The sequence below is a fragment of the Mobula hypostoma genome, chromosome 6 (genome assembly GCF_963921235.1).
Source record: "Mobula hypostoma chromosome 6, sMobHyp1.1, whole genome shotgun sequence".
NCBI classification, from domain to species: domain Eukaryota; kingdom Metazoa; phylum Chordata; class Chondrichthyes; order Myliobatiformes; family Myliobatidae; genus Mobula; species Mobula hypostoma.
This window is the reverse complement of record NC_086102.1, coordinates 3,404,041-3,426,611: the sequence shown is the minus strand read 5'-3', so window position 1 is coordinate 3,426,611 and position 22,571 is coordinate 3,404,041. Positions and strand designations below refer to the sequence as shown.

The following is a 22,571-nucleotide window of genomic DNA, read 5'->3' as shown; positions in this document are numbered from 1 at the left end:
GAGAAGCAGAGAAATTTCTTCAGCCAAAGAGTGGTGAACTTGTGGAATTTGTTGCCACCTGCAGCTGTGGAGGCCAGGTCGTTGGGTGTATTTACGGCAGAGATTGATAGGTTCTTGAGTGGACATGGCATCAAAGGTTACAGGGAGAAAGCCAAGAAATGGGCTTGAGGAGGAGAAGAAAAAAGGATCAGCCATGATTGAATGGCGGAGCAGACTCGATGGGCCAGATGGCCTAATTCTGCTCCTGTGTCTTATGGTCTATCTGTCATGATCTAAACCCCTTACAATCAGTGGTGGGAATTGATCTCTGGTGCAGTAAAGTAATTGTGCTAACCCATACCCTTCTGTACTGATCAGTTACATTAGCTTTTGTTTGTTGTCCAATGTGTACTGGTTTCTTAAGGCTGAAACAGCTGGGGAGGCAGGGGGTGGTAATGGGGATAAGCTTGCGCTGCCTATGAAATGCTCCCAATGTCATGTGCCTCAAACAGCCTCTGACAACCAAGTCCGGCTCCTGGCCTTCATGTGTGGCTTAGCTACTAAGCCCCGGTGGAACTGTTTCTACTCACAGAAGAAGGGGCAATGGTGGATTACTGGTGCCTTAAAACCAGTCACTTTGAAGGATGGGACTCATCAGCTGTGGTTGGCAGCTCATGTAGGAGAAGGTAATCCCCAATTTCAAACCTCCGCTACCTTGCATCTACACCTATTCACATAGTAGGCTTCAGGAGTAAACCCCAAGGAAAAGTCCAGGGATGGAGTCCCTAAGGCAGTCCTACACTGAGTTCAATGCTGACTGGCAACTCCTGCGACACTGATAGTACCAAACTGTATCAGTCTCTGTCATTCCTTTGGATTCATCAGCTACTTGGAAAGGTGGAGCCTGCTGCATGGGCAACAGCTTGATCTCCATATCGTACTGCCCTGGCTTATGTAACAGAGCACCTCATTCTGTCATTAGTTATGACAGTACAAAAGTCTAATCAAAGTCTTAGATTTACTCTTCATAACTTCACCACGTCCACAGTCTGCCCCAATGCATCATTTTCAAATGTCAGTTCAAGTTTTTCAGCTGTACTCTTTCATGGAGACACTGCTTGGTCTAGCAGAATTTATCATCCACCCCTGAGTGCATTCCAGGCTCTGTCAGTAAAGCGTTGACCACCACTGGGTCAGGACGGCCACCAGGAGATACTTCTGTGCGAAGGTTGCAGAGCACGCAGGCCAGCACCGACCGAGGAGCTTTGTTACCGTGGAGGTACGGCTGGGTTTAAATGTTATTGAGAAATCCTAATCATGGCCCAGTGGTGCAGAAAATGCAGAAGTTTTGATGTAGAGTTCTGGTGTGGTACTGCTAAGTGAGAAGTGAAATTTCAAACATTTCTGTCTACTTTTGCAGTGTTAGCAGATTGGCTGATGTTAGAGAATTTTGCTCCTGAATTTTTTGAAGGTAGATTTTGATGGGTTATGCGACTGGCAGCTGGAACCCATTAAAGGGACTCTTTTCAAATTTGTGTACCCCCTTGGTAATTCGTTGTGTGAGGAACAGAGTAATACACCTCCCCATGGCTGAGAACACATGACAAGCTGTCAAACCTGTGATAAATACACATGAGTGTCAGGCCCACAGTTCAATGGAGTTTTGTTTTTGCTCATTAATGGGGAGAGAGAGCTGAATGGCATCTTACCAAGGACCACTCACCATCTGAATACAGTGCAGTCCAAATGTTCACGTTAATCTTTCTTAGGCACTCAGTGGCCAGTTTATTAGGTGCCTCCTGTACTTAATAAAGCGGCCACTGAGTGTATGTTCATGGTCTTCTGCTGCTGTGGCCCATCCACTTCAAGGTTCAACGTGTTGTGTGTTCAGAGATGCTCTTCTGCACACCACTGCTGTAACATGTGGTTATTTGAGTTACTGTCACCTTTTTGTCAGCTTGAACCAGTCTGGCCAGTTTCCTCTGACCTCTCTCATTAACAGGGTCGGGATCGGGAGCAGCATCTCCAACGCCATCACACTGAGCACAGGGGCCCCCCAGGGCTGTGTGCTCAGTCCACTGCTGTTCACTCTGCTGACCCACGACTGTGCTGCAACACACAGCTCGAACCACATCATCAAGTTCGCCGATGACACGACCCTGGTGGGTCTCATCAGCAAGAACGATGAGTCAGCATACAGAGAGGAGGTGCAGCGGCTAACAGACTGGTGCAGGGCCAACAACCTGTCTTTGAATGTGAACAAAACAAAAGAGATGATTGTTGACTTCAGGAGGACACGGAACGACCACTCTCCACTGAGCATTGACGACTCCTCCATAGAGATCGTTAAGAGCACCGAATTTCTTGGTGTTCATCTGGCAGAGAACCTCACCTAGTCCCTCAACACCAGCTCCGTAGCGACGAAAGCCCAGCAGCGTCTCTACTTTCTGCAAAGGCTGAGAAAAGTCCATCTCCCACCCCCCATCCTCAACACATTCTACAGAGGTTGTATTGAGAGCATCCGCATCATGGCCTGGTTCGGAAATTGCACCACCTCGGATCGCAAGACCCTGCAGCGGATAGTGAGGTCAGCTGAGAAGATCATCGGGGTCTCTCTTCCCGCCATTACAGACATTTACACCACACGCTGCACCCGCAAAGCAAACAGCATTATGAAGGACCCCACGTACCCCTCATACAAACTCTTCTCCCTCTTGCCATCTGGAAAAAGGTACAGAAGCATTTGGGCTGTCATGACCAGACGATGTAATAGTTTCTTCCCCCAAGCCATCAGACTCCTCAATACCCAGAGACTAGACTGATGTCTACATCAATTATTATTATATTGAAATTTGTCCTCTACTGTGCCTATTTTCTTCTTTATTATTTATTTATTTATTAAATAATAATTGTACTGCCCCGCACTATTTTGTGCACTTTATGTATCCTGTGTATGTCTGTAGTCTAGAGCAGTTTTTATGTTGTTTTACATAGTCTAGTGTAGCCTTGTGCTGTCTCACATAGTCTAGTGTAGTTTTGTGTTGTTTCATGTAGCACCATGGTCCTGGAGGAACGTTGTTTCATTTTTACTGTGTACGGTACCAGCAGCTTATGGTCAAAATGACAATAAAAAGCCACTTGACTTGACTTTTGCCCACAGAACTGCTGCTCATTAGATATTTTTGGTTCTCACACCATCCTTTATAAACTCTAGAGACTGTTGGGTATGAAAATCCCAAGTTTCTGAGATACTCAAACCACCCCTTCTGGCACCAGCAATCATTCCAAGGTCAAAGTCACAGATCACATTACTTCCCCATTACAATGTTTGATGTGAACAATAGTTGAACCTCTTGACCATGTCTGCATGCTTTTAGGCACCGATTTGCTACCACGTGATTGACTGATTAGATATTTACATTAACGAGCAGGTGTACATATGTAACTAATAAAGTGGCTCTTCACAAAACCATTCCACAGCTATCTGGACTATACTTCCTACCCTGTCACTCTTAAAAGTGTCATTCCCTTTTCTCAGTTCCTCCATCTCCACCACATCTGTTATCAGGATGAGGATTTCCTTTCCAGAACATCAGAGATGTCCTTCTTCTCTGAAGAACAGGGGTTCTCTTCCACCACCACTGATAATCCCCTCACCTGCATCTCCTTCATTTCCTGGACATCCACTCTCACCCAATCTTTCAGCTGCTCTAACAGTGATAGAGTTCCTCTTGTCCTTACCTACCACCCCACAAGCGTCCGCATCCAACACATCATCCTCCACAACTTCCGCCATCTTTAACAGCATCTCACCAAACACATCGATACTCCACCCCCCCCGACCACTTTCTGCAGAGATTGCCCCACCGTGATTCCCTTATCCCTTCATCCAAGTGGTAATAAAACTGGGTTTGGAGTCAGATCCTGTAAGGATGGCAGATATTCCCTAACAAAGGTTGCTGGTGAGCTAGTAGTGGGGTTTCAGAATTGGGCAGTTCCAGTCCATGATAATGGGAACGTAAACTAGCTTTCTATTCTAACTTTATTTCATTTCTCAAATTAAAATTTCCCAGCCATAGTGGGATTTGAGCATGTATCTGATCAAAGAGCTAGGTGTCTGGATGTTGTACCCTTCACTGTGATTGCTATCATACCCTGGATGTGCTCTTAATCAAGGTTTGGAGTTCAGAGTCAGCAAGTCCTTGGGTGTTCGTGCAGAAGACACTGTGAATGGTGTTCCTCAACACAGCGCCTCCTGATCTTTTCTGTGTAGTGAGGACCCCTCTTGGGAACTACTCTAGCACCACCTGGCACCCTTTGTAGCTGCTGGCAGTCTTTCAGGGTCTCAGATCTGAAACAGGGAGGAAGAGTCTTCATCTAAATGCAGCTGAGGAATGAGTAAGCGAATCAACAAATCTGGAGAAAGATGTGAAATGCAAAATTGACAGTGAACTGTTTGGCAGCCAGCTTCAGAACTGCTTTTATATACATCTTCACACCCCTCCTCTTCATTCAAATTCATCAACTCAGGATTTTAAATTAAACCTCTTCTCCTTGTTTCCTGTAGTAATATCTGCTTGTTATTATTTCTGTAATTTTCCCTGTTCACTGAAGTGCCTCACAGCTGAGCACAGCATTTTCTCACACTGTATTGCCCACCTATATCTCTCAAAACTCCATCTTTCCATTTTAATATTTTGGCTATGACCATAATGCCCATCTTCAGTGTAATTTTTCAAAATTCATTTATTTTTCTTGCGGTCAATTTGTGGCCTCCTCTCCCCACCTTTCACCTCAGGGGAAACAGCCTCTCAGTATTAGTCTTGTAGCTACTCAGAGCTTTGAATTTAAGTAGCGCCTTTGACAGCCTCAGGACATCCAGATGACATTACACCTAGCAAAGTACTCCTGAAGGGAAATGTGATCACGATGAGATAATTTGTTTATTTTATGAGGCAACTAAGAAATTACTTCTTCACATTAGAACTAATCTTTCGTATAGAATCCAAGTTGTAGATCAGTGCAGTTTTCTAATTGTTTTTCTAATGCTTGTGCTATGTGTGATAATTCCTTTCAGAGTGCTCAGTAGCAGAATAATGTACCGAGTGATTTGCCTGGCATTTTTAATTGGAACTTGTTAATGCACCAAGTTGGGCCTCTGATGAATATCGGTGTGAACATGGTTCACGTCTCAGTCAATTCGGTCATGAGGACCAATGCCCCTCACAGACTGTGGAATTATACTGACGCTGTCTTACTATGAACGAGACACTGGCAGTTGCAAGTTTGACCCCATAACACCATAAGATATAAGAGCAGAATTAGTCCATTTAGCCCATCAAGTCTGCTCTTCCATTTTATCACCACTGATCCACTTCCCTCTCAGTCCAAATCTCCTGCCTTCTCTCCATAACCCAACATGCCCTGACTGATCAATAACCTCTGCCTTCCCTAAAATATCTGTGGCAAAGAATTCCACAGATTCACCACTCAATGGCTAAAGAAATTCCTCCTCATCTTCGTTCTAAATGGACATCCCTCTACTCTGAGGCTCTGCCCTCTAGTACTAGAGTCCTCCACCATAGGAAACACCCTCTCCACATCCACTTTAGCAAGGCCTTTCAACATTCGATAGTTTTAATGAGATCCCCCCTCATTCACCTGAACTCCTGTGAGAAAACACACTTTTACAAGCTAAGTGGAAAACTCCTGAGTGTCCTGTGTTACATCCCTCAGCCAGATTGACCATGCTGTGCACGATATGAGAGCAGACCTTTCCGTGGTGACTGCAAAATATTTCATCTGCTAGACGTTATTTTGTGATGTGCTGGGGGAAAGGAAGGGGAGATATATACTGTATTGGAGGTGCTCTTTCAGAAGAGGCTTTCACCACACAATTGTGAGTAAGATTTTGGTTGATAAACAAAAGAGAACAAAGAGGATTAATGTCACTTGAGATTACTGAAGTGTGCAGCAGCTGGAAGATCTCTCAAGTAGCTGAAAAGTGAGAAAGGAGAGAGCGTGGGGTTCAGGCTAACAGTGTAGCAGCCCCTGTGGCAGAGAGTGACAGCCCATCACACACTCCCAAACATTATCAGCACGTCTTCCCTGCTTACACTGAGCAGAATCAGCAGCAGTCTTTTCATGGGCTGTACATACCCAATTACAGCACTGCATGTAATCCCCTTCTATCTAATATTCCAATAAGGCTTCCTGCATCTCTGAAACAACATCACAATTACACAATTGAAAGCAGCTCCAGTTCCGCAGGATAATAAGCTGAAAGCTGTTAAGTCGAAGCAAATGTGTAATGGGAAAGGTAAAAAGGAATTGCTACATTATATGATGATAAACATGACATTAAAGAGATGACTTCCTGATCACACACTAAAGATAAAGATTCGCTTTACTTGTCACATGTACATCAAAACATTGCCATAGAGAGAGTACAAAGAAGGTTCACCAGATTGATTCCTGGGATGGCAGGACTTTCATATGATGAAAGACTGGATCGACTAGGCTTATACCCTCTGGAATTTAGAAGATTGAGGGGGGATCTTATTGAAACGTATAAAATCCTAAAGGGATTGGACAGGCTAGATGCAGGAAGATTGTTCCCAATGTTGGGGAAGTCCAGAACGAGGGGTCACAGTTTGAGGATAAAGGGGAAGCCTTTTAGGACCGAGATTAGGAAAAACTTCTTCACACAGAGAGTGGTGAATCTGTGGAATTCTCTGCCACAGGAAACAGTTGAGGCCAGTTCATTGGCTATATTTAAGAGGGAGTTAGATATGGCCCTTGTGGCTAAAGGGATCAGGGGGTATGGAGGGAAGGCAGGTACAGGGTTCTGAGTTGGATGAAGAGCCATGATCATACTGAATGGCGGTGCAGGCTCGAAGGCCGAATGGCCTACTCCTGCACCTATTTTCTATGTTTCTATGTTTCTATACAGTGAAATGGTTTGTTTGCAGCAACAACCAACACAGGCTGAGGATTGCGCTGGGGTCAGCCAACAAGAGTCACCAACATAGCACACCCATAACTCACTAATCCTAACCCGTACATCCCGAAACATCGAAACATACAGCGAAATGTCTCTTTTGCGTCACGGGTGCCATAGTGGTTAGCGTGATGCTCACCCAGACCAGTCGAGAAGCTCGGATAGACTAGATGTGAAGAGGACGTTTCCTACAGTGCGAGAGTCTGGGACTAGAGGGCACAGCCTCAGAACAGGGGTAAGGAGGAATTTCTTTAGCGAGAGGCTACTGAACCTGTAGAATTCATTGCCACAGACAGATGTGGAGGCCATGTCATTGATTATATTTAACGCAGAGGTTGATAGGTTCTTGTTCAGTAAGAGTGTCAAAGGTTATGGGCAGAAAGTACAAGAATGGCATTGAGATGGATAATAAGTTCAAGATGAGGTGGTAAATTGGATTAGACATTGGCGTTGTGGGAGAAGCCACAGAGTGGCAGTCGAGGATTGCCCCTCTGACTAGAGGCCTGTGACTCGTGGAGTGCCACTGTGATTGGTGGTGGGTCTGTTGTTGTTTGTCAACTATATCAATGATCTGGATGATAATGCAGTTAACTGGATAGCAATTTTAAGGATAACACCAAGATTGGGGATGCAGTGGGTAGTGAGGAAGACGAACGTGGCTTGCAGAGGGATCTGGACCAGATGGAAGACTGGGCTGAAGAACGGCAGATGGAGTTTAACGCAGGCGAGTGTAAGGTGGGCCAGTCAAGTCTTACACAGTGAATGATAGAGCACTGAGCAGTGAGAGATCTGGGAACACAGGTCCGTGGTTCAGTGAAAGTGGCATCATAGGTAGCTAGGGTCGGAAAGAAAGCTTTTCGTACATTGGCTTTCATAAATCAAAGTATTGTTTACAGGAGATGGGAAGTTGTGTTGAAATTGTATAAGACATTGGTGAGGCCCAATTTGAAGTATTGTGTGCAGTTTTGATCACCTTCCACCTCGAAAGAATACAGAGAAAACTTATAATGATGTTGCTGCGTCTGGAGGATATAGAAACATAGAAACATAGAAAACCTACAGCACAATACAGGCCCTTCGGCCCACAATGCTGTGCCGAACATGTACTTACTTTAGAAATTACCTAGTGTTACCCATAGCCCTCTATTTTCCAAAGCTCCATGTACCTGTCCAGGAGTCTCTTAAAAGACCCTGTTGTATCTGCTTCCACCACCATCACCGGCAGCCCATTCCACGCACTCACCACTCTCTGTGTAAAAAACTTACCCCTGACATTTCCTCGATACCTACTTCCAAGCACCTTAAAACTATGCTCTCTCGTGTTAGCCATTTCAGCCCCGGGAAAAAGCCTCTGATTATCCACATGATTAATGTCTCTCATCATCTTATACACCTCTATCAGGTCACCCGTCATCCTCCATTGCTCCAAGGAGAAAAGGCCAAGTTCACTCACCTATTCTCATAAGGCATGCTCCCCAATCCAGGCAACATCCTTTTAAATCTCCTCTGTATCCTTTCTATAGTTTCCACATCCTTCCTGTAGTGAGGTGACCAGAACAGAGCACAGTACTCCAGGTGGGGTCTGACCGGGGTCCTATATAGCTGCAACATTACCTCTTGGCTCCTAAACTCAATCCCATGGTTGATGAAGGCCAATGCACCATTTGCTTTCTTAACCGCAGAGTTAACCTGTGCAGCAGCTTTGAGTGTCCGGTGGACTTGGACCCCAAGATTTATCCGGGTTGCCTCCATCTGCAACTTCTCAGCCCAGTTTTGCATCCTATCAATGTCCCGCTGTAACCTCTGACAACCCTTCACACTATCCAAAACACCCTCAAGCTTTGTGTCATCGACAAATTTACTAACCCTTCCCTCCACTTCCTCATCCAGGTCATTTATAAGACCCAAGATCTTTGCAGTCATCAGGCACAAAGCTCATAAAAAGTGACGAAACAGACTTTTTAACATGGTAAATCAGTGGGTTGTTGTTACGTCTCCCGCTCGCTGTGAAAATGCAGGACACCTCCCTCTCCCTTATGAGGGAGAGAGGGAACCTGTGGGTTGCCGAATGCCGGATGAATTGCGATAGCCTTTGGGGTAACTGCAAGGTCTGTGTCTTTGCTTTGCTCAGTAGTGGGTGCGCTTTTTGTTTCGCCGGTGGAGGGAGGGGGGGGATTGTTACTAGCCGCTGCTTACAGTCACTGAAGCCTGTAACTCCTTCAGAGTTGTCATAGGTCTCTAGGTGGCCTCCCTCACTCGTCCCCTTCTTGCACGGTCACTCAGTTTTTGAGGACAGCCTGCTCTAGGCAGATTTACAGCTGTGCCATATTCTTTCCATTCCTTGATGATTGGCTTAACCGTACTCCAAGGGATAATCAGTGACTTGGAAATTTTCTTGTATCCATCTCCTGACTTGTGCTTTTCAATAACCTTTTTGCAGAGTTGCTTAGAGAGTTCTTTTGTTTTCATGGTGTAGTTTTTGCCAGGATACTGACTCACCAGCAGCTGGACCTTCCAGATGCAATACTTTTACTATAATTAATTGAAGCACCTTGGCTGCACACAGGTCTCCAAGAACAGATCTCCATTTAACTAATATGTAACCTCTAAAACTAATTGGCTTCACAAGTGATGATTTGATGTATCATATTAAGGGGGGGGGCACTGAATACATACGCAATCTATTATTTTTGTTTTATATTTGTAATTAATTTAGATCACTTTGTAGAGATCTGTTTTCACTTTGACACAAAAGAGTCTTTTTCTGTTGATCAGTGTCAAAAAAGCCAAATTAAATCCACATTCATTCCAAATTAAAGCTGAATTCAATGTTTTAAAACAATAAAACATGAAAACTTCTGGGGGGGTGGTTGAATACTTTTTATGGGCACTGTATATTTTTTCTCATTCTTTATGGGTGGTGTGTATGTGTATTTTCCCCTCAGTCTTGGGTCTTCTACCAGAGGCTTGGCATCTTGACGGTTCGGCACAGTGTCCTTGCTGTTCCGAGCAGTGCGCTCTTCTGGACTGAGATCTCAGATGTTGTTCCCGGGATTTGTTGGAGCCATTTTCCCAGTCCGGGTGTCACAGCTCCAAGTGCTCCTATCACCACTGGGATTACTCTGGCTTTAACCTTCCACATCCTTTTTATCTGCTCTTTCGAGCCCTGGTATTTCTCCAGCTTCTCATATTCTTTCTTCCTGACGTGACTGGCATTTGGGATTGCCACATCTATTACTATTGCTTTCTTCTGGTCCTTGTCCAGTATTACTAAGTCTGGTCAGTTGGCCAGTACCTGCTTATCAGTCACTATTTGGAAGTCCCACAGGATCTCAGCTCTGTCATTCTCCACGACCTTCTCAGGTGTTTCCCATTCGGATTTGGGAGAGTCCAATCCATACTCAGCGCAGATATTCCTGCAACTTGGTTATGCTGACCCTGCCTGCACCCTGCTACTATGTGCTGGATGGTTTCAGCTGATTCCTTGCACAGTCTGAACCTTGGGTCTCTTCTGGTGTGACAGACCCCTGCTTCTTTCGCTCTTGTGCTCAGCGCCTGGGTCTCTTCTGGTGTGACAGACCCCTGCTTCTTTCGCTCTTGTGCTCAGCGCCTGGGTCTCTTCTGGTGTGACAGACCCCTGCTTCTTTCGCTCTTGTGCTTAGCGCCTGGGTCTCTTCTGGTGTGACAGACCCCTGCTTCTTTCGCTCTTGTGCTCAGCGCCTGGGTCTCTTCTGGTGTGACAGACCCCTGCTTCTTTCGCTCTTGTGCTCAGCGCCTGGGTCTCTTCTGGTGTGACAGACCCCTGCTTCTTTCGCTCTTGTGCTCAGCGCCTGGGTCTCTTCTGGTGTGACAGACCCCTGCTTCTTTCGCTCTTGTGCTCAGCGCCTGGGTCTCTTCTGGTGTGACAGACCCCTGCTTCTTTCGCTCTTGTGCTCAGCGCCTGGGTCTCTTCTGGTGTGACAGACCCCTGCTTCTTTCGCTCTTGTGCTCAGCGCCTGGGTCTCTTCTGGTGTGACAGACCCCTGCTTCTTTCGCTCTTGTGCTCAGCGCCTGGGTCTCTTCTGGTGTGACAGACCCCTGCTTCTTTCGCTCTTGTGCTCAGCGCCTGGGTCTCTTCTGGTGTGACAGACCCCTGCTTCTTTCGCTCTTGTGCTCAGCGCCTGGGTCTCTTCTGGTGTGACAGACCCCTGCTTCTTTCGCTCTTGTGCTCAGCGCCTGGGTCTCTTCTGGTGTGACAGACCCCTGCTTCTTTCGCTCTTGTGCTCAGCGCCTGGGTCTCTTCTGGTGTGACAGACCCCTGCTTCTTTCGCTCTTGTGCTCAGCGCCTGGGTCTCTTCTGGTGTGACAGACCCCTGCTTCTTTCGCTCTTGTGCTCAGCGCCTGGGTCTCTTCTGGTGTGACAGACCCCTGCTTCTTTCGCTCTTGTGCTCAGCGCCTGGGTCTCTTCTGGTGTGACAGACCCCTGCTTCTTTCGCTCTTGTGCTCAGCGCCTGGGTCTCTTCTGGTGTGACAGACCCCTGCTTCTTTCGCTCTTGTGCTCAGCGCCTGGGTCTCTTCTGGTGTGACAGACCCCTGCTTCTTTCGCTCTTGTGCTCAGCGCCTGGGTCTCTTCTGGTGTGACAGACCCCTGCTTCTTTCGCTCTTGTGCTCAGCGCCTGGGTCTCTTCTGGTGTGACAGACCCCTGCTTCTTTCGCTCTTGTGCTCAGCGCCTCTTCTTGTGCAGCCATGAGCACAGCCTCTGTGCTGTCGCTCAGCCCCGCCATTTCCAGCCATTGGTAGGACTTCCTTATGTCAGCCACCTCTGAGATCTGACAATGGCACATCCCCAGGCAGTGGCTTATCCTCTGGCTCTGCTTCATCCACTTCTATTTCCATATCCCCTGGCTGCTGTCTGAAGTATTCTCCTGGCAGGTTGTCCTTGGGGGCCATCTTCCTGACGTATTCATGGTTGATTTGTATTTCTTCCAGGACTGTGGCCTTGACACCTCCAAGTCCCTGTCCTCCTTTATTCTGCTGGATGTACAGTCACTCAGCGCTGGACTGTGGCTGGACTTGGTGTTCACCTGGCAGAGAATCTCACCTGGTCCCTCAACACCAGCTCCATAGCAAAGAAAGCCCAGCAGCGTCTCTACTTTCCGCGAAGGCTGAGAAAAGTCCATCTCCCAGCCCCCATCCTCACCACAATCTACAGAGGTTGTATTGAGAGCATCCTGAGCAGCTGCATCATGGCCTGATTCGGAAATTCCACCATCTCAGATCGCAAGACCCTGCAGCGGATAGTGAGGTCAGCTGAGAAGATCATCGGGGCCTCTCTTCCCGCCATTACAGACATTTACACCACACGCTGCATCCGCAAAGCAAACAGCATTATGGAGGACCCCACGCACCCCTCATATAAACTCTTCTCCCTCCTGCCATCTGGCAAAAGGCACCAAAGCATTCAGGCTCTCACAACCAGACTGTGTAACAGTTTCTTCCCCCAAGCCATTAGACTCCTCAATACCCAGAGCCTGGACTGACACCAACCTACTGCCCTCTACTGTGCCTATTGTCTTGTTTATTATTTATCGCAATGCCTGCACTGTTTTGTGCACTTTATGCAGTCCTGGGTAGGTCTGTAGTCTAGTGTAGTTTTGGTGTTTTTTCTTATGTAGTTCAGTGTAGTTTTTGTATTATTTCATGTAGCACCATGGTCCTGGAAACCATTGTCTCATTTTTACTATGTTCTGTACCAGCAGTTATGGTTGAAATGACAATAAAAAGTGACTTGACTTGACTTGACTTGAATCCTCCATGTATTGTTAGTAGTTTCTGGGTACTGTTGTCAGCAGCTTCCAGTTCGTTCCTTGCCCAGCACGCTATTGCAGCTGGGTATCTGATGACTGGTAGAGTGAACGTGTTGATGCTCTGATCTTGTTCTTCCCATTCAGCTGGCTTTTTAGGACTGTGTTTAGGACTGTGTACTGAACCAGTCTCCACTTCCACCCAGCAAGAGAATATCTTGGGCACATCACAGTGTTCTGCTACCATACACACACAGGATGGCATGGCAGAGTAGTGGTTAGCACAACACTTCACAGTACTAGCGACCCAGGGTTCAATGCCTGCTGCTGCCTGCAAGAACTTCGTACGTTCTCCCCGTCACAGCACGGGTTTCCTCCAGGTGCTGCAGTTTCCTCCTACAAAGCAAAGACTTACCAGTTGGCAGGTTAATTGGTTATTGCAAGTTGTCCTGTAATTAGGATAGGATTAAATTGGTGGATTGCTGTGTGGCACAGCTCAAAAGGTCTATTCCATGCTGTATATCAATACATCATGGACACTAGTCCCCCCACCCACCCCAGCATCTTCAAAAAGATGATGCCTCAAAAAGGTAGCATCTATCATTAAGGACGCCCAACCGCATGCCCTCTTCTCATTGCTACCATCAGGGAGGAGGTACAGGAGCCTGAAGATACATTGTTGTTCATGGTGAGTTTCGCAGCCTAGTCCCCTTGACAAATAGGAAACAACGCTCAACGTTTCAGGAACAGCTTCTTTCCCATCACCATCAGATTTCTGAATGGACAATGAAGCCATGGCCACTACCTCAGCATTTTTGCTCTTTTTTTTTTTTTGCATGAATTATTTATTTATATAACAATTCCGATTGTAATTTATAATACATGTTATGCATTGCACTGCATTGCTGCCAGAAAACAACCAATTTCATGACATATGTTTGTGATAATCAACCCGATTGTGATTCTAATTCTGCAGGGCCACTGGACCGGCTGGCTTCATAGTTCAAAGTAGATTTATTATTAAAGTACATATGTGTCACCGTATACAACCCTGATATTCATTTCCTTGTGGGCATACTCATTAAATCCATAATACAGTAATAGCCACAATAGAATCAATGAAAGATCTCACCAATTTGGATGTCCATCTAGTCCACATAAACACTGTTGTCCATTTACTTACTATCCTCATGATAACAGATCGAACAGGAACATACTTGTTTACAAATACAACTGACTAACTTCTAGGCCAGGGTCAAGGTGAGGGTGCTCCTGGTGATTAATAGCTTTGGGTACAAATCCACTTTTTGCATCCAAGGCACACCTCTGTCACCTTATCCCCAAATCTGTCCAGTCACATCTGAAGTGTTTGTCATTGTCACAACCGCTTGAAAACTATTCCACTCCAACACTAGCAGGGTGTGAAAGGTAAGACCAGCCCAAGCAAGGGCCAAGGCCAATGAAGAACATGAAACCATCTCCAGGAACAGCACAATAGCTCCTGCAGTCACCCTCCAGAGTTTCACTGGCTCATTTCACACATTCAAAAGTTCGGAGAATCAGATTATTTCTACATTCTCAACAACTCTGAAACAGCTGAGGTTGAATAATTTGTGTTTACTTTAGAAATTCAGAAACTTCACAAATTCAGCAACTTCGCAATTTCATTAAGTTCAAAGGGGAACTTCACTGCCAGAATAAATTTTTAATTGGTTTTGGCAAGGTCTAAGATAGAGATCGGCAAACAGCCTGCAAAGTTGGGGAATTTCTCCTAGTGACAGGTTTCCTTATCTGCACTTTATTTGTTATGATTTAATAATGGCACAGCTCCTCGGCACTGCGATGTGCACGGCCTCAGAGGGAGCGACTGTATGTACATCTGGTGTCCTTCAGACACCATGGTATTTACACAGCAGTCTGCGTGAGTGGCCTTCAGTGGAGATAAGTTCTGTCTGACAGGGCACTGGATCATGAAGAAGATGTGACGTACTCATTCACGTACAGGCTCAGTTTGAATCAACATTAGGACCTGGTCCAATCTCTTGTACAAATGTCGTGTGCACAGTTCTACACTCATGGAACAGAGAAAGCAAAGAAGCATTTACCATAAAATGCAAACAGATAGATCACATTTTGTGGTACGTGTGAGATTAATCACTTCTTCAACAGCAAATGAAAGCATTCACTCTGCATCATTTATTTGTAAAATATAATACAGGCGGAATATTTTCAACTTGCCAAGATGCAATTTTGATTCTGGGTTTGTACTGAAATATCTCTCAGACCATGGCAGCCTACATGTATCATGAGTATACAGTTAGAGGTTATTCCAGTTCACTGTTAAGACCCACACAAGTCTCACCTATGGAACATCCAATAAGCTACAGAACATCTGGTCAGGTTTCTGATGAGGCTGGAGCAAAGCAGGATGAGACGTATCTCGATAGAGGTGTACAACCTGATAAGAGACATAGATAGAGTGGACAGCCAGAGGCATTTTCCCAGGGTGGAAATGGCAAATAGAGAGGGCATCATTTTAAGGTGATTAGAGGAAAGTATAGGTGATATCAGAGCGTGGTGGGTGCATGGAACACACTAACAGGGGTGGTAGTGGTGGAGGCAGATACATTAGGGACATTTAAGAAACTCGTATGCACATGGATGATAGAAAAATGGAGCACTATGGGGGAGGGAAGAGTTAAATTGATCTTGGAGTGGGTTAAATACTTGGCTCAACGTTGTGGGTCAAAGGGCCCATGCTGTTCTATGTCCTATAAAAAATAATGGAATCTGGCTGGAGGAGTGCAGAAGAGGAGACAAAAGCATACTTCACTATGCCCAGACTTCACCTTCATCTACTTTGAAACTACTCTGAACAAAAAGGTGTGAGATGGGCATGGCCCCACAGGGAGGACTGTTTGTGTCTGGAGGTATCACTAAATGGAAGACAAGACAATTTATTTTTCTTTCTGGACCTGACTTGCCTTCAGCACATCAGTGTTCATTGAACACTGAACATAGAATATCACAGCATAGCACAGGCCATTCAGCCATTCAGACATCGATGTTGTACAGACCTTTTCATCTACTCTAAGATCAATCTAATCCTTCCCTCCCACACAGACCTCCATTCTTTTTCATCCATGTGCCTCTGTAAGAGTACCTTAAATGTCCCTATTGTACCACCACTGGCAGGGATTACATGCCCTTCAATGTCCCTATTATATCTACCTTTACCTCCACATTGTCAGGGATTCCATTCTTGTCTCTGCCTCCACCACTGGTAGGGCTCCCATGCACTCACTACTCTAATGTAAAAGAAACTTCCTCCGCTCTATGTTCCTCCAAGCACCTTAAAATTATACCCCGTTGTGTTAGCCATTTCCACGCTGGGAAAAAGTCTCTGGCTTGTCCACTCGACCTAAGCCTCTTATCATCTTGTACACCTCTATCCAGTCACCTCTCGTTCTCCTTTGCTCCAACAAGAAAAGCCCTTGTCCTGACGAAGGGTCTCGGCCTGAAACGTCGACTGTACCTCTTCCTAGAGATGCTGCCTGGCCTGCTGCATTCACTGGCAATTTTGATGTGTGTTGCTTGAACTTCCAGCATCTGCAGAATTCCTCGTGTTTGCTGACTCAGCCCTATCCTCATCAAACACACAAGTTCTTTTTCTGTTGTGCCTTTGTTTCCCTGCCAGACGAGCAGGTGAGGGGTAAGACCAGGTGAAGGGGTAGGTGGGTGGCTGGAGAAATTGAAAAGCTGCATCAGGATTGGGACAAGCGCATCAGATTGAGACGAGATTTGATAGAAGTATGCAAAATAATGAGGGGTAGAGATAGTGGAGAAAAGACTGGCTGTATTTCCCCCGAGGTTGCATGAGACTAGAACTAGAGGTTATGGGTTAAAGGTGAAAGATGAAACATTTCAGGGGAACTGGAGGAGAACTTTTACACTCAGAGAGTGGTGAGAGTGTGGAATAAGCAGCCAGCAGAAATAGTGGCCGTGGGTTTGATTTCAACATTTAAGAGAAGTTTTGATAAGTACTTGAATGGGAGGGGCATGGAGGATTATGGCCCAGGTGCGAGTTAATTGGCATAGCAGTACAGTATAGACTAGATGGGCAGAAAGGTAATTTCCTGTGCCATTCTCTGTGACTCTGTGGACAAAGCTACAGAGTGATGCTAGCGAGTTGGTGACCCTTAGCCTGCATGAAGACTGAAATCTGGGAAGTGTGTCCCGAATGGAGATGCCTGGGGAAGCTGAGGGATCTTGGGATTGTGTTGCTGGGGACTGAAAGCAGAGCTGTTGCTGAGGCATTGAAGATCAAAGTAAGGGGAACGAAGGAACGTATGACAGCCGATGGATTATGGAGTGTGTTTTTGTTCTCCTGATAGGTTAAACATTACAGTTGTAAAGCAGAATCGTTTCAATACATGAACTGTACACTGATAATAGAACAGAGGAATCAGGAGGCTCAGTCAGAGCTGCTTGTACAGGATTATTCCACATTGAGGAGATATCCGGGAGATTAAGTGGGGTGGATTTTGTGAAAATGGTTAATACATTTGTTATACACCATTAAGCTTCCAGAAATGTAATTTTTCACACTGTCATTTGCAAGGCTAATATAGTACAACATGACACACGGTGTATTCTTTATTAAGCTTTGCTGTGTAAATAGTATAAAGACACTTGAGCAACACTGTCTCACTATATGGCCGCTCCTGCCTGAGTGGTGGTATGCAGATTTCGGAGTGGTAGGGAGAGGGAGAGGGGAGCCCCTCCGTGTCGGTAGGGAGGAGGGAGAAGGGTGCCGCTCCGTGTCGGTAGGGAGGAGGGTGAAGGGTGCCCCTCCGTGTCAGTAGGAAGAGGGAGAGGGGAGCCCCTCCGTGTCGGTAGGGAGGAGGGAGAAGGGTGCCGCTCTGTGTCGGTAGGGAGGAGGGAGAGAGGAGCCCCTCCGTGTCGGTAGGGAGAGGGAGAGGGGAGCCCCTCCGTGTTGGTAGGGAGGAGGGTGAAGGGTGAAGGCACCACTCCCCCTGGACATTCTCTCTTCTCTCCCCTTTCACCGAGAAGACACAGAGAAGCCTGAAAGCACGTACTCCAGGATGAAGGTCAGCTTTGAAGCACCGTTAAGCAGGACAATGTACATCTGTACTCATGTTATTCTACAGATACGCACTGGACAAGCTGCATCACTGCATGGTACAAAAAGTGCTCTGCAGCAGACTGGAAAACTCTGCAACATGCAGTCAAAACTGCCCACCGCATCACCAGCACTAGCCTACACACCACCGAGGACAAATATACAGAAAGGTGCTGGAACATGGCCAGTAGTATCATATAGGATCTCACCCATCCTGTTCATGAACTCCTTGTCCCACTCCCGTCAGGGAGGAGGCTACGTAGCATCCACACCAGGACCACCAGACTCAAAACAGTTACCTTCCCAAGCAGTGAGGCTGATCAACACTCCACTCACTAACCCACCCCTCCACACCCCCAACCACCACTACTGTATCATTTCCTGTCAGAGTCACCTTATGTACAGACACTCCTGTCTGTCTAGCAACATTTTATGGACATACAACCACTCTATGTATATAAGCTATCTTTTGTTTCTATAATTATTGTGCTTTTTTATTGTTTTTTTAATTGCATCATAACTGGAGTAACAATTATTTTGCTCTCTTTTATACCTGACATTAAACAAACTTGAATCTTGAATGATTTCCTTGGATGATGAACTCGTAACGTCACAACTTACCTCATTATGAACTTGCACTTTATTGTCTGCCTGCACTACACCTGATCTGTAACTGTAACACTTCATTCCGCATCTGTTCTTGCTTTCCTTTGGACTACCCCAATGCATGGTGGATGGTGGTAGTGAAATGATCTGTTAAGCTGGCATCCAAAATGAAGTTTTTCAGGATAATAGACCAATTTAGCATTATTTCAATCTACATGCATATGCCCCGGAAAAAGCCATTTTCATTTCTTAGAGATCTTGGGAAGCACCTCCTGGAGCATGAATTCTGACTGGGAAAGTCCTGCCCAATATGCAGCCAAGAGACCAGGCAATGAATATCCTTGTTTAGAGCAATTTCAAAAACTTGGCTGTCAAGTGAAGCTTCGGGAAATGTGAGATTGTATCATTCCCAAATAAGAAAAACCCAAGGAATAGTGTAGGGAAGTGCATTGTCATGCACTTTGGAAGAAAAAATAAAGGCATAAACTATTTTCTAAATGGGGAGAAAATTAAAAAAAAAATCAGAGGTGCAAAGGGACTTGGGAGTCCTTGCCCTAAAAGTCAACTTGCAGGTTGAGTCAGTATTAGGAAAGGCAAATACGATACAAAGGAAAGTGCAACTAAAAAATCAATAGAAGGGAAAAGATGAATGCTGGAGAGAAAACTGGCTGCAGCCCAGGGCCGCCACACCGGCACCACTCAGCCATGTCGGCTAACACCCCTCTCAAAGGGATTTTAAAGAACAGGAAGGCAGCGCTGTGTCAACAGAACACGGCTCTAGATCGATCTGTCGAGGAAGAGGAGGAGTCCAATAAAAAGACACAAAAATGGGATGAGATGAACATTCTTGCTACTTATCATCCAGGAGGAAAGGATTATGGGTTAATGAAAATGGATGAGCCCAGTACACGTACAGCAGGATAATAGGAGGTGATGATGATGATGAAGAAGCTGCAGTCAGTGACTCTGAATCAAATATAAATATTACTGCAGAAATACTGGCTAAAAAGTTGACAGCAGCTGAGGGAATTAATCCTAAAATCTTAAAGGAAGAAAGCAGTGAAGAGGAGGAAAAATTAACACAAGAAGAACAAGAAAACGAGAAACAGTTTGAAATGAAGAGGAAAATGCACTACAATGAAGGCATAAATATCAAATTAGCAAGACAGTTAATAGCCAAGGAACTTGAAGATGAAGATGAGGATGACTTGAAAGAATCCCCAGACTTAAAGGACTTTCAAGATGATACAGATGAAGAACTTTCTGAAAATGAAGACCCAGAATCAAAGAGCAAAGCCACTCTTAAACTCTGACACAAAATATTCCAGTTAACAGCATTACCCATCTAAAGTTTTTCACTTATCGATATGCTGTTGTGTTTTGTGGACAGTTGAACTGAAGATCAGAGAAGAGAAGTTTCATCTGTGCAGTCAGAATTTGGCTGTCATGTATTTCTACAGTAATGTAAATAAAATATTTTTGAGAGGTGGGCGGTAGGTTGCCAGTCTGCCTGTATTTTTGCGCTCTCGCTAGAACTGGATCAGTGATGAAACACTTTTCTGGAAATTGCAATAGTACTGGAGCATAAAACAGAACACACTTTAACCAACTTGACATATTTCCATATGTGTGATATTGTGTCCATAGGTTACGTTCCTATTGATACCTGTGTGGTATAGTTTTGTTTGCTGCTTATTTTGATATCTGATTACCAGTTCTAGTTTGTAGCATTTTTTTTGAAGCTTGCCTTTTGAAAGGGGTTCAAAGAGGAAGTCTTGACTGGGGATTATCTTTCTTTGTTAAGATAATCTCTATGCTGCTGATGGTGTAAATTAAAACGATTGCTAGTTGATGTTAACAAAGGTACTATGGCCCCATTTTTTAAAGGAATCTTATCAATTGACAGCTGTAAAATATTTTAATAGACAGCACCAACAATAACGCACCTATAGTTTGCTGCGGATCAGTCTGTAATACAAATGTCCTAACAAAGTTGTTTAATCATCTGTTGTAATAAACTGTTTGCATCAGAGAATGAAAGGGGTAAAAAGCTACATGTTTATAATCTAAATGATGGCATAGTTCTCAGTAAAAATGTGAACTATATATCTCCACAAATTTTGATTTAAGAAGTGTATAGGATTTGGTTTCGAGTGGCACATGGTTATAAAGCTTTGAAAGCAAACCAAATAAAAGAAAAAAAAATCTCCTTGGAGCAACGGTGGATGAGAGGTGACCTGATAGAGGTGTACAAGATCATGAGAGACATTGATCGTGTGGATAGTCAGAGGCTTTTTCCCAGGGCTGAAGTGGCTAGCACAAGAGGGCATAGTTTTAAGGTGCTTGGAAGCAGGTACAGAGGAGATGTCAGGGGTAAGTTTTTTTTTACACAGAGGGTGGTGAGTACATGGAATGGGCTGCTGGCGGCAGTGGTGGAGGAGAAAACGATAGGGTCTTTTAAGAGACTCCTGGATGGATCGAGCCTCAGCTGTGGCAGTGTGTTTGTGTCCTTGAGCAAGGCACTTAACTACACATTGCTCTAGTCTGTGCGAGGAGTGGCGCCTCACACAGACTTCCAATCTGTGCCTTGTAAGGCATGAAAATGCCCGACGCAGGCCTCTCACGGTTTGAGTTGACGTTCCCTCCCCTGGATGGATACATGGAGCTTAGTAAAACTGAGGGCTATGGGTAAGCCTAGGTAGTTCTAAGGTAAGGACATGTTCAGCACAGCTTTGTGGGCCAAAGGGCCTGGGCCTGTATTGTGCTGTAGGTTTTCAATGTTTCTATGTTCTATGTTTCAAATATGAAAGCAAGTAGGCAAATAATATCAAAGTAGATAGTAAGTATGTAAAAAATAAAAGAACTATGAGAATGGATATAGGACCGCTAGAAAATGAGACAGGAAAAATAATAACGGGGGACAAGGAGATGGCTGATGAGCTAAATGAGTATTTTGCATCGGTCTTCACTGTGGAAGACACTAACAGTAAGCCTGATGTTGAAGGAATTGGTTGTTGAGTTCAGAAGGGGTAGTGGACCGCATGACCCAATTTACATTGGTGGTGCGCAAGTGAACAGGTCAAAAGCTTTAAGTTCCTCACAAATGACCTGACTTGGTCTAACCAAGCAGAGTTCACTCCCAAGAAGGCCCACCAGTGCCTTTACTTCCTGAGAAAACTAAAGAAATTTGGCCTGTCCCCTAAAACCCTCACTAATTTTTATAGATACATCATAGAAAGCATTCTTCTAGGGTGTATCGCAACCTGGTATAGAAGTTGTCCTGTCCAAGACCGAAAGAAGCTGCAGAAGATCGTGAACACAGCGCACGACATCACACAAACCAATCTTCCGTCCTTGGACTCACTTTACACCACACGCTGTCGGAGCAGTGCTGCCAGGATAATCAAGGACACGACCCACCCAGCCAACACACATTTCGTCCCTCTTCCCTCCGGGAGAAGGCTCAGGAGCTTGAAGACTCGTACGGCCAGATTTGGGAACAGCTTCCTTCCAACTGTGATAAGACTGCTGAACGGATCCTGACCCGGATCTGGGCTGTACCCTCCAAATATCCGGACCTGCCTCTCGGTTTTTTTGCACTACCTCACTTTCCATTTTTCTATTTTCTATTTATGATGTATGACATTATCCCCCCCAAGTCCCCATACTCTTCTTCACTCACTGTGGAGGAGTTAACTGCTGTACAGGCTGAATTGCCTGTTCTCTCCTACTTTCCAGAACCCAACACGTGCACTGCCTGACAGTACCAGTGGTGCACGCAGAGGACCCACCCACTGTACCACTGTATTCTGGAATCCCTCACTCACACACAGTACCTGGCGCGAGCAGCATGCCCTGCACACACCGATTGCCACTGTAGCCTTTGTGGGCTACACTGTGCTGCTGTTCAATGAACAAAAGGAAAACCCTCAGTGCATGTAGTGAAACACCAGCGGTGTTTGGGGCAATATGTAACATGAGTCAAAGCATATGATACAAACTACTTCATCGGTGAGATGGATGGCAGGGAGCTGTGTGGCCTTAACCATTGCATGCCCC

The 22,571-nt window shown here is 45.4% G+C and overlaps 1 pseudogene; it reads left to right on the top strand.

The window, feature by feature from the left end:
• The first annotated feature begins 19,217 nt into the window (after positions 1-19,217).
• On the top strand, positions 19,218-19,827 carry LOC134347444 (protein phosphatase inhibitor 2-like; annotated as a pseudogene).
• The last annotated feature ends 2,744 nt before the right edge of the window (positions 19,828-22,571 follow it).